The following is a 13626-nucleotide window of genomic DNA, read 5'->3' as shown; positions in this document are numbered from 1 at the left end:
AAAATTTCTTCTATGCTGAATACTTTTCTAAGATGTCATCTTACAAAGAGCACAAGGACTCCATTTGTCTCTGATCCAGCTGCTTTGGTTATTGCAAAAGATCATTATTTTAACAATTCCTAGAGCATCACCTTGGAAGGCCATCTGAGACCTCTTCTTTAAAGAAGATAGCATAAAAATTTGCAGTGACACTGAGTTTTTAAAGTGATCATACACTTATAAAGCATCTAAAGTAGTGTTTTTTCCCTCTAGTTTGAGGTGCATCACAAAGCCAGTGTTTGACAGGTTGACATACAGGTCTGAGGCCCAGTGCCAGGATCACGGGTTGTTCAGCTGTGGAGGTTCTGGAAGGGCAAACTCAGGCATCCAGGTCCTTGGGTAGGTTGTCTTGGTTGCCTCTTGAGGAGCTGAAAGTCCTCAAAGGGAAGGACATGTGAGCATGGATCACCTGGATGCACGTTAGGTGGTTTGGTGATGTTGTGGGAGCACAGACTGCTGGAATAAACCCCCCTGAGAGATTCCCATGTGCTGATTCCCAGGCAGCCCCTCCTGGCCCCACTGAGTACCTGAGCTCGGTGGTTGGGGGTGCACCTCCCTACACTGGGGGTGCATCTGCACTCAGTACAGCTGGGTTATCAGGCAAACCAGGTGCCATCTCCAAAGGTCACACAGAGGGCCCTGCCCACAAGAATTTTGAGGCATAATTTCTGAAAATCAGTCTTCTACCATGACCTTCCTCTTTTCCTGAGTTACCCTTGAGGATGCACTCTGTTTTGCCACATACTGCAAAGGTGCAGAGACTTCCCACTCTCTGACCCCTACAGAGTGTTGATTAAACAGTGCTAGGAACTTTTCTGTGTCTAAAGGTTTGTGTGATGTTCGCCCATGAGTTGTCCTGCTGTCCATTTCCTAGATATGGTTTTATTCTAGGTAGGGTAGTGGCTGCATGCAGTGTGTGAAGAGTGTAAGCCTCACGCAGTGCAGGCATATGCCCACTGGAATATTGTTTTGTCTTACGTTCATGAAGTTCAAATCCTTGAGGGAAAAACACTCAGCCAAAACCAAACCAATAAAACAACTGAATGGCTTTAATTTAATAAGTTTTGATTTCATGAGACTCACTTAAAATAAACAGTGGTGGATAGAGAATCTATTCACTGCTTATGTATAACTCTCAACAATGTTGACAGCCCACAAGAAAATCAGTGTGGGAATCAACCCCCCATTGTCAGGATAATGTAAACACATGACAAAGGTCCTTAACTCCAAAAAGGGAGGAAACAAGCAATTCCTCTCCTTCCTTCCTGCAGTGTGTTTTGCCCTTTCTCTGCTCTGGGGTAATTATTTGCACTGCAGGGAGGTGGCCATAAAGTACTATCCCCCTGATGGTGGTGGCATGAGCAGATTGCTGTGGGTGGGATGTGAGCTGCAGAGTCTCAGACACTGTGTGGTGACTTTCCCTGTTTCAGCACAAGCTGCAAAAGCTATTTTGCATTGCTCACTGCATAAAAAATCCTGTATGGGGGCTCTATACAGTAATATACTGCATATTTAAGCTCTAATTTGCCTCACTGTATTTGTTTTGTACAGAGGTAATCTGATGTGATGATGTTTTACAGTAGCTTTGTTGAAATTACTACAGAAGATCGAAGGATCCAGACTGGGCCCCAGACTTTTTTTTCTCCTCAAGTAGAATATTTGAATAGGTTAATGGCCACAATAAACCTGTGGACAGTCTTGAACCACATCATGATGTGACAGTGATTAGTTACTGCTGTTTGGTAATGGAGACAAGACTCTCTTTTTCCCTCATTTACAATGACCTTGCCAGCTGTCACTGCATCTTTTCAGCATATGCAGAGACACTGTGAGGCCTCCATGCTATGGAAGACGGTTCTGGATTTTGGCTGTAGTGAGTTTCAGTAAAACTTCAAATGTTCTTGGACTATATATATGTATAGTTTACATATAAATTACAGATATATAAAATTGCAGGCAGTACTGTCATAGAGAAATTAAATATATCACTGCCCTGAAATTTATCTTTCAACGTTTCTGGGCTTGCCACAGATATTTCCAATTTGTGTGATGTTAAAGCTTGATACAACTACAACATAAAGAATCTTTACTTTTATCCCTGTATGCTAGACTGTGAAGTCTGTAGAGTCAAAAGGAGAAGAAGCTTATAAAATAAACATTAGTGTCAAATATGGAGGTGGAATGATTTCCTAACATAATTCTACTACATGGCTTCATGCATCAGTATTCAGAGGAGTCTTTACAGAGGCTTCCCATGAATTTAGGATGCAATTTTATGTTCCCTTGGAAGATTTTGCTACGAGGGTTTGGTGCTGGCCCACCATGAAAGGGGTGGTATTTTTATCCCAAATATTCTAGTGTTTCAAATGGATCTGTTCCAGCACGAATATGCCATGCAGAAAATGCTCTAGCCCAAGCACTGGCTGAAATTTGAGCAAAGATGTTACTCCTGTGGCCTTAGAGCCCTAATAATTTCTTTTTGCAAAGTAGTTGGCTGTGAGGGTAGAAGGAGTGAATAGATATATGTGATAACTGGAATGTGAACAAATATAGAGGTCTGAGAGTGTAGGGAAATTGGGATTCTTAGAGAGATCATATCCTCCCTTCCTGGTGTGACTTTTAGCTGGTTGGATCTGTACAGCATGATGGAACTGATGCTTTCCATTGATATCCACCATATTATTGATGGCTCTTCACCTGAATTATACATGGTAGTATCCATCAACAGCTGTACATTTAGCATTGATGAAAAAGTAAAGGAAACAAAAGTTGTATCAAATTTTACTGCCACAATTGGGTTTTCTTTACGGGGTTCCTGCTGAAAAGTTAACTGCTTTTAATGGATTGTAGTATTTCCATTTGTTATTTTAAATTTTTTGAGGCACTGGAGATATTGAAAAACATGTTGGATGCAGTTCTGTGCCGTGACCCTGCTTGAGTAGGAAGGTTGGACCAGATGACACACTGTGGTCCCTTCAAACCTTACCCATTCTGTGATTCTGTGGTTGTTTGCTGAAACAGGTGACATAAACTAATATTGACAAAGATGTCACTGAGAGTTAGGCACCCAGACCCCAAAGAACTCAAATAAAATGGTGCAGGAAGGCTGTCTCCTGGCTGATAGAAGTATATTGCCATGTAGTACAATAAAAAGGGAATAAGCTGTGACAAATTTAGCTTCTTTAATGAACTCACAGCCAGCAACAGTGCAGGCAGCATGAAGGGTACAAAATGCTGCAGCATGCATGCACAATATCTGCTTTCTGTTGTATGTTTATCAATTTAAAGTCAGTAAAATACCTTGATAGAAACGCACTAGCTCTGGAAGCAACCAGGCAGACATTGATTAGTTATGAAAGGACTAAAATAATAATGTTAGTTCAATTAATTTATTATTAATTTGCTGCTTTTGCCTGCTCCTTGCCAGGAAGAAGAGGAATGTAAAGTTGCTAATTTACTCTCCTTTCAAAGCATTTGCAGGAGTAGAGCATTCCACAGCATATTTCAGTACCACCCTCCTGAGCCCATATCAGAGGAGTCACTATGTGGCACAGGGGCTGAATTTTGACCCTGTCAGTGAGAAAGAGGGCACAGGACAGGTATGAGCCCAATTGTTGTAGGAATTAGCCCTGATTACCAGCATGGCTTGCAAGTTTCAGAACTGGGAAAGGTGTTTCACATTTGAAAACAATTCTGGTATCTTCCAAATGCTATTAAGAAGGTAAGTGGTTAAACTCCCCATGATTATGTCCTGTGTGTTTGCTAATTTTACGGCCAGTGGTCCTTATTTCATTGTATTAAATGCAATAGAAAGGGGGTCTAGAATCTGGGGTTCCCTTCAAATGTGTGACAGAAAGACCATTATAACATGGATTATACCATGTTCAACAATTAAATGGTTCAACATTAAAAAATTAAAATTACAATTAAGAAAAAGGTGAAATGTAGAATCCAGCATCAGAGTGGCTGTTTACTTGAGTAAACCTGTCAGATAAGAAAGCCTTGCAGAGAAGAGGACTGGTCTCAGTGCAACATGAACTATTTGGCAGTGCTGTCACCCTTCTGAGCTGTTGGGAAATGTCTGAGCTCAGGTGGAAGCCTGAGTTCTGGATCTCCAGCCCAGTCCCTGAGCCTGCTGACAGAAGGCTCTCATTCAGGCTCTGTGAGCTTTCCCTCTCTCCCTGACTTACAGTGCTGCTGCCTCTGGCTTTCACATAAATAATCCTTGAGTCATTACCCTGCCCTTTCTGTCAATATGATGGCAAATGCTGAGGGCAAAACCACTTGTTCCTGGAGCCTCTTAAAAGGCTGTGACTAACCCCACTCTGCTCCTGCAGGGCAAACATTATTGATAGTTTTCTGCCACAGCAGTTTGTACAAGTCCTGGAAAAAAGTCAAGATTTGTTGAAAAGGATGGGTTACTCCTGTTGCCAGTTCAGGAGATGTTTTTTTTTTAAGGAATTTTAGTTTTTGCAATATGTCTTAAGCTGAGAGGCAGGACAAGCTGTTTTTTCTTTGGAGGACCTGCATGCTATCTACTGCCACTCATTGCTGCAAAGTTCTCCTGACCTGCAAGGAGCGGAGTGAGGAAACCCCTGTGATTAGAGGGAAACTGCAGCCATGGGCACTGAGAACTGAATTTGGGTTTCTGCATGGAACTCACCCAACTGTTATTAACAGAAAATTTCAAATCATGATATTGAAGTTCATCCAGACTGAAATTTAATGGAAAAAAAGTTGCAATGGGGAAGTCAATTGGTTTTGTGGTTTGGGATTTTTTCCCTTTTTCACAAAAATGTCTTGAGCATTCATGCTGGTTTTGAGCTGTTTGGAGTCTATTTTTTCCTGGTGGATGGTAATTTCTTTTTCTTGAAAATACTTACAGATAAACCACACAGCACCATTCACAGTACTTATAAAAGCCAAGATGTAAGATTTCTTTATTTGCTGTGCCATATTATCCCACTGGTCTTGCAATGAGCAGGAGGGGTCAGTTTTGTGTGCCTGTATTGTGGATCAGTGGCATTGTCTGGTGGCTGTGGAGACAGCAGTCAACTTATATGCTATCAAATTAGCTCCTGCAGAATTTAATTAAAGAGAGGTCTGTCTGCAGCAGCACTTTTTCTGGGTAGTGTTTTGGAAAACTCTTCCTTCACATAAAAATAACGTGCCTCTTATGTGTCTTTAGCCCATTTTGGGTGTTCTTTTAATCAAAGCTTCTGCTGCATTGGAAACCTCACTATGAAGTTTGTAACTGATGGGAGCTCATTTCAGGGACAGAAATGCTGCTGAAAACATCCATGTTTTTATGAAACAAACGCCTCTTGACAACTAGCAGCTTCTTTCAAAATCCAAACATTTTGCTCTTCTGCAACTAATTTGATTATTGATTTTTCAGAATATCAGTTTGTTCCTTCAAGTACAGCTAAGTTTCCAAAAGACAGATGTGTTGGGAGTTTCCCTAAGCTTAGAATCCATTTTCTTTTTGAAGTGAGCAAGCAGAACTGCAGACTCTATTTGCTTATCGTGCTCCAGCTCTTCACTGGGAAGCTGGATCAAGGGCTCTGGGTGAGTGAGAGCTGTGATACTGAGCTAGCTATACATTTTCCCTCTGCTAAATTTCCACATGGAGGGTGTTTGTGGACCTCCAAGACCAACTGCATGAATAGCAGGCATGACAGAAGCCTGGTGCCTCACACATCCAAGTCCTTCAGCTCCCTCACTGGAAGCGCATCGCGTACGGAGGAGAAGTAAAACACAAAGAACAATTACAGATCTTTGACAGCTTTCTGAGCTGGAAGGACCCAATCAAAATTTCTCATCTGACTGTCCCAAAGAGAGGAAAAACACTTATCTTAAAGATTCACAATGTGAGAGCCTGATAGGATCTGCCGTTTCCATAGAGCTGGGCCCTAGATTTCCCTTTAATGTAATTAAGCCTGAAGATTTATGAATACAACAGGCCAGAACTTGATCCATGTTCATTTTCAATTACTGGAGTGAAAGGCCTCCATCCAGATGTCTCTATTTACAGCATTCACACAGGCAGGACCAGGGGCTGGGGGAGGAGGGACCGCAAATTGTCACACTTGTTAATTCTTCACTGAGGACACTCAGCAGAGGTCTTGGCTTTGACTCCGGGACAAAAGGCAGGGGTCTGCTGGAGCAAGTGCATCAATGATGAGGGGGCTGACCCGCCGACCTGCCAGGGTCACTCCCTCTGCTTTGTAGGTATTTGGGTAATAATGGGGGTTCATTCCTTATTTTTATTTCTGTTACAGTGCCAGGGCAGGGGAAGAAAGAGAGGAGCTCTGATGTGAAAGACAAACATACATAATGAGAGGATCAAGCTTCCCCTGGCAACAGTAACGACTATGAAATGCTACAGGGGAAATACACAGTACTTAGTGACCCACATAATCAGGCCTATTTTAGCAGCATTGTTTTAGTTTTCTTTTGAACGTTTCTTTTTCTATTTTTTTTTTCCTCTCATGTTCCCAGATCCATATCTTAGTGCAATGAGAAATATTTGGGCATAGCATCTTTTCTCCATCACCAGCCCTAACCTGGTGCTACACAGGCTTTTCATCAGGCAAGAGGTGGCTGGTACAATACCAAGTGTTGTACTGTCTGTCTGTATTTTCATTCCAGTTCCTCAAAGCTCTTGACAGACTCGTGCTAGATGCTGTTTTCCCCACTTTAAAAATTGTTAAAGCAAAATATCTGAAGTGTCATTGTAAAAGAAAACTGCACCTTTTAGCCATCTACACAGAGCTCAGGGCTTTGTTCATCTTTGACAAAGCTGGTGAAACATTGTGAAATCCTAAAAGCAGCAGTTTCTCCCTCATAATGGCATTCCTATTTTCACAACACAAGGAGCAAGGCTCTGACAGGGCAATATTGTTTTCACTGAGCTATAATTGCATGTCATAAATTAAAATATCTTCATTAGAGCAAGTCCCTTTAAAATTTTCCAAAAGGATAGATTATTTCTTGAAATGGCAGAAAGTGCTTCACTCCATTAGCATTTCAAAGAGATTTATTTCTTTTGCCTTCTGAAGCTGTACCTTTTTGACTTGCAGATAGGCTTTGAGGTTTTTAAGGGATTTGAACAAACTTTGCCAAATGTGAAATTATGAGCAAAACCAGAAGCCCAAAGCATCCTTTCCATTTTCAGGCAGTGAATAAAAGCTGCATAAATATTGCCCAGGAATGGCTATTGTATAAAGCTGTTTGGAAAAAAAAGCAAAATGAGGAATGAACACCTGATGCTATCAAAACCTACAAATTTTTTTGCGTTTGTTGACATGAAATTCAGAAGTTCCTGAAAGAAATAACTGAAAACAACCCAGGAAGAGTGGGTGCCAGTATTCAGAATAGCCATAGAAACATTGATTCATGTAGGTTTGAAAGGACCTTTTAGATCATGGAGTCCAGCCATTGTAAACTGTGTCTCTGTTGTAATCTGCTGGCTACAGGGTTAAGAATCTGAATGTGATTTATACTCAGCTATTGCTCACACCACGAGGTATCTTGTAGCTTTAGGCTTAAGATCTGTCTGAGCTTTAATATTTCTTGGGTTTTAGCAGAGATTTCACCTGGGCCTTGCTAAGCCTTGTGACTCGAGGTTTCAGTGTTGAGTGTTTCTTGGGTGAGGCTCCTTGTTGCCATGTGGGGTCTGCAGTTCCACCTGGGAAAGCAATCATTTCAGAGTCTCCACACAGGGTGCACAGCTCTTGCCCATCTGTTTTGGGGTACAATTCTCTTGTCATGCTCCTGGTGTCCCTTTCCCTCTAGTCACTCTTGAGAAAAGCTGAGGAAAGTGGCCACAGGTTATCTGGAAGGATCTGCTATTCAAAAGACTGATCAACAAAAGAGAAAAGCTAAAAATACTTTGATTTAAAAATATTGCTGTTCTTTATGGCTAGGGTGAGAAGGTAAGAATCCTCAAAACTTGGGTTAAATTGATCCCAAACCATCATGATAAAAGGGATGGGGAAGGAGTGGTAAGAAGGAGTAAGGGAAGGATCTTTCTTCTCATTAACCATGGCCTGATCACAACCAGTTTTTTGAGTTGCAGTTTATACCTTTTTTGATAAGAAACAACCATTTTACTTCCGCACAGAAAGACAAGGATTTATTTTAGAAACTAATTAGTGAAGTTGAGGCTATGTGGCTTGATCTCATTGCACTCACCTGTAAAAGTCTTGCTTGTCTTTTGGTCAGGAGAAAGAATCAGCCAGTGATGGCAATGTTTTCCATCATCCTAAATAACTTCTGACTGTGTTTTACAGAGTAGTCTGTGCTGGCCTACTGAAAATTCGACCAACACAGAGTATTTTGGAAAACCCCACCTGCAATCAACATTACAGGTGTAGAAAAATTGGTTTAGATACACCCTTACAAACTCCATACTATATTGATCAGTTGTATTCTGTTTTGTTCTGAATGTCATCCTGAACAAACTTAGTAAAGTTTTGGTTTTTGTGATCACAGAAACTCATAATTTTGGTTGTTTCTGATTAAAGAGCATTGACAAATGTAACAGAAGAAACCCTCAGTTTGAATGCAAATTGTGATGTGAATATGTTGGAAAAGAATGCGTGTTATTTATGAGATTTGTCCTAGTAGAGAACACCTTAACTTTGTATTATTTAATAACATAGTTGAACATGATTGCATCTCGATTACAGGAAGTAAAAAGGACACACAGTGAAGTCCCTTAGGGAGAAGGGATTTTTTTCAAGCAGGGAGCTGAGGCAGTGCAGTTCAAGCTCCACTTTGATGGAGGAGGGATTTGAAGGCCACAAGGAAGACCCCAGACATCAAATTGCATGGCAGGGGCAGCAATTTGTAAAAGCAGCCCAGGGGCTGCTCTCTGCCCAGGATTCACTTGTGTCATATTCAACTGAAGTCATATTCTCACAGAAGTATGGTTCTGCTAAGGCTGATAGAAATGTGCCAATTTAAATCAGTCATTTTTTATTCTTCTGCAGTTAACAATGGTTTCATGTCCTAGGGCTTCAAAATATATGTTCCAAAGCTTGACATTCAGAAAGTTGCATATTTTTTATTAGGAGCTTAATGTGAACTGTTACTAGAATGTAATTACAAGGAATAAGTACTTTGTTGACTCTTATAATTTTATTTTCATGACACATCAAGACCCTTTTTCCTTCTTTTTGTATTATTTATCTACGTTTTCAAATGATTTATTCTGAAATATATTGCTCCTGTGTATTTGAATTTTAAATGTTGTAGTAGGGAACGTGTTTAGTTTTCTCTGCCCTGTGCTTGGTGGAGGGGTAGGAGTTCTGCTGAGGCAGAGTTTCCAAGGTCAAACATGCAAAAACAAGAAAATTTGAAAAAATAGCTTGTCAGTTGGGTAAAACTTGGCAAACTAAAAGTGGTGGGTGCTAGTTTGTGAAGGCAGTTGTCATGGGTGACAGAATGTAGCTGACAGGTGTGACATTGCTTCTAGACTTGCACAGTTTTGGTGAGTAATGAAGCCCAGGATTTTGGATGTTTGAGGACCTGGTATCTCCCTCACACAGAGTTCACCTGGAAGAGCAATGCAAACCTGCCCACTCTTCAAAAGGGGACACTGGTTCTACTGCCTCCTCCTTCCACAGGTGGTGGTGGCATTTGGGACCTCTGTGGTACTGCTCTGTCTCACCCATGCCCTTAGGGAGGGTTCTGAATTTGACTTTGGTTCTTCAGAGAAGGCTTTGGGGTAAAAACAGGAAAGGGACAGTGTGCATGAGGTGTGAAAGGAAGCCTGGTCTCTGAGGATACACCAATATAATTCTGGTACCCTCCCCAATATCCTTTTCTGCAGTAGAGATAGTGATTGCCAGCGTTCCCAGATTGTTCCCGTTGCATATGCCCAGATTTTATGCTGGTGTTCAAACCTGGATTTATTTTATTGGACATTGGGACCATTCTTGATACAGGTGTGGTTGCACATATTCTTTGTAGATTCAAACTCAAAGCTAATAGGTCCATAATCACATCTCTTCCTTACACAGTTAAATTTTCCACTTGGCAAAGGGATCTGAGGTGAAGTAAGCTGCTTTATTAATGAGGCATAACTCTCCCTGTCTTCCATACTCTCTTGAATGCTGCTCCAGGGATGACTGAGTTTATCCTAGATAATCTCAACAATGAGATTTGGTTCTTTTACTCTCCTTGGAAAGATAGTGTGAAGGCCTGAGAGGTCTAAGAAATCAAGATTTGCTGCCAGCATCTTTGACTAATGATAGTACACAGTCTTTTTTACAAGTGTTCCTATATCTTTATGAGTGACACACAGTAATGTGTGTCATACACTGGCCAAGTTTGATCTATTCTTCTACAAGATGCTAGCTCAAGTCTTATTGTTATTTGTCCTTTGAACAGCCAGCCTTTGTGCCTGTAATTGCATTTATGGGCTTTCTTTCATCAGATCTCAAGAGTGTAAGTTCCTCCTTTAGCTCATAATTTACCTGATGAGCTCATATCTGAAAATACCTGTGAAAAACCACTTGGCTTAGACTAGCATTAAGAGGATAATAACCAGGTCAGCTTCCCCTGTCACTGTACTGACTCTCTGAAGATTTTGGGCATCACATCTTGAGCCACAGCACAGAAGGTTAAGATGCACTTATGCAATCATTTGAAGCACCAGTAAACACACATTTTGCTTTCTCACAGAAATTAGGCCAAATAATTTGGTTTATATATGAAGTACAAATGAATTCCTATTACAGGAGAACAGATGTGTTATATTCAGAAGGACAAGAAAAATCCTTAAATGACCAGTGGCTCAATATGGCAGCTTGGTCACTTGTTTCAGAAAAATATTTTGAGCAAGTAATACTAAAGAACTCTATTTAAAACAGAGTGTGAGCTGGAACATGGTACTCACTTACTGTCTCTAAGTCTTCTGAAGGCAAAGATATTTGTAAACCTCTTTAAAATAGCCTCTAATTCAGTATCATAAAAACATGAAAAATGTTTTCTTAGCCTCTACTGAACTATACAGAGATATGAAAGACTGATCAGGCCTTCTTAGGGTTTTTTCTAACTGATGAGCTGTATTTGTTTGCTTATTTTTTTTAATGTGCTTTTTATTAAAAACACCTGATGCACTATGTAGAATCAGAATTTCTGCTGTTAATCTAAAGTAATTGCTGTTATGAGGATGGTTTACCTTGTTATCTGAATAGAGCCAGGAGTCTGTGGTCACACTGGTGTGTTAGTTCTCCCTTCAGTATTCCATTGTTTTATGAAAGCAAGAGCTAGAAAATTAAAGTATTGAAGTTGAAAATCCCCAGAGCAACTTCATTTTCAGTGAGATGCTGTTGTTCACTTGTATTTTGTTTTTCTCCTTGTGAGTTTGATAAACAAGGCACTCGCCACACCAGTTGAATTTTCAAACTGTTATTTTGCTGTGAGGTTTCAGATGAAGTTTATTTGCTGCCTAGGTAACAAATCCAGATGTGGCACTTGTCTGTGTATTTTACTGAATTATGTGAAACAAGCTGAGGACAAACACAGGAGACTGTAGTCAGTTAAAGTATATGCTGTGGTATCCCAGTTTGCGTTACTAGGGAAAACAAATATTGTATCCTTGTCACTTGGATTTGTCTGAAAGTGAAACCAGGAGCTTGGCATTACGACATGAATAACTGCCTGTATGATTTCCATTATCTTTAGCTGAGCTAAGATTGTTTTACTTTAGAAAGTGATTACTTGCTTATTGATTAAAGCTTCATGACTACAGTGTTTCAATAGAGAAGAAAATTCAAGCAGAGGGATGAACAGGACTGATTCCTGCTACAGAAAACTAACAGTAGCTTGTGTCTTTTATTTTCTCATAACTTTAATCTTGGAGCTGGTTTTCTAATTTTGATTGACTTTCAAATGTATGTTTCTGAACAGCAAAACTCATCTTGCAACTGGAATTAATGCAGCTATCAATAATAATTTTGTACATCAGTGCAGTACAGAGATAATCCTTCTTGGAAGACCAACTGCATTTTCTAGAGACCAATTCACCTGGCAAACAAAACCACTAATACTTTGCTGCTAAAGGGATTTACTGAGAAAAAACCCAGGGTCCTGCTGTAACAAATCTAACACTGTGCTGCTTAGCATGGTAATGACCTGAGATTCAATATTATATACATTTAGAATATATAAAAGTTATTTTCTGTACTTCTTGAGCTTACAAATTAAGGTAACATTGACACTACAGATGCATTGTGTTCCTAATGTACCTTGAACTGTACTGATTTCAGTGGGAGATTTTGCAGTTTTATAGCCAATTATCCCCTTGTTACTTCACCTCTCTTCAACCCAAAATGAATGTGACCCAACAAGGGGGCAGAATCATCCCCATTTATTTTGGTGAATGGCTCAATTGCTAAGAACAAACAGGGGTTAGCAGCCTGAGTGGTTTTGGTCACTGTGGTCTCAGGCTCCCTCTCTGGGCTGAGACTGCCCCTGCTTCCAGCCTTTACAGCCCTGCCTTGGCTTTAGGAGCAGGGTTGAGTTGATCATTCTTCAGAAGGCAGGTTGGTGTAAAGGGGAAGGAGAGAGGCAGAGCTTGATTTTGAGCAAAGAGCTGTGATCAGTCCTGTCCCAGCTGAAGTCTGTGTGGGTTCTGACATGGACTTGGATAAGGTCAGGCTTTGGTGTGACATGATGAGGGCATTTATCAGCAAGGCTACAGATGCCATTCCATGCTGCACCTTGAGAAAGCTTCTGAAAAGATTCCTATGATGGATATTGTCAAAGAATGGAGTTGGCTGGGCAGCAATGAGACAGAGAAATTGTCATGAGGGACACAATGGAAGAAACTGGACATAGTTGAAAAAATATAAATCAACCCACTGCTCAACTTTCATCTTCTCAGCCAGTGACAGAAATTGATTCTAATATCTTTAAAATTATATAAAAGAATTCAAAGGCTGAAAGCCTCCCTTTTACCTTATCCTCGTAACTAAATTCCAGAGGAAATTTCACTAATATTGATGGAATGCTGTAAAGTTATGATCAGAGCAGTGATTGATTCTGAATTGATGTTCTGAAATCTTTGGAGTTATACTGACTTTTTGCTTGGAACCTTCAGGAGAAATCCTGAAGGGATCCTGTCTCTTCTGCACACTTTGATAATCACAGAGACTGTAGGAACATTTGCTGTGACCAAAGTCACCTGGAGGGGGTTGCTGAGTGTTGTCTCAACCTCCTCTGTAGTTTCACTTACTCTGTGAGTGGTTTAAATGTGGATTTGTACATCTACGTTGACAGCTCCTCTATATATAGTGGCTCAGAGAAGTATTGCAAATACATTATATATTCAACATGAATTATCTCCCATTTAAAAAGTCAGTTTGACTTAACAGTTGTGTCTTTGAGAGGCTCCATAAGGTAATACTAAATTTCAAAAAAGAGCACATCTGTCAGCTTTTGACAGAAATGAATCTTAAGTAGGTTTGCAAGTTATTTATGGCTATCAAAGTGATGTTCCTATTGTAGATCAAGAGCCATAGTGTGCTTCCCCTCTCTCCTGCTTTCCCCATTGCAGTGCTGTAAATCTAACTT

The sequence above is a fragment of the Ammospiza nelsoni genome, chromosome 5 (genome assembly GCF_027579445.1).
Source record: "Ammospiza nelsoni isolate bAmmNel1 chromosome 5, bAmmNel1.pri, whole genome shotgun sequence".
NCBI lineage: Eukaryota > Metazoa > Chordata > Aves > Passeriformes > Passerellidae > Ammospiza > Ammospiza nelsoni.
This window is presented reverse-complemented; position numbering follows the sequence as displayed.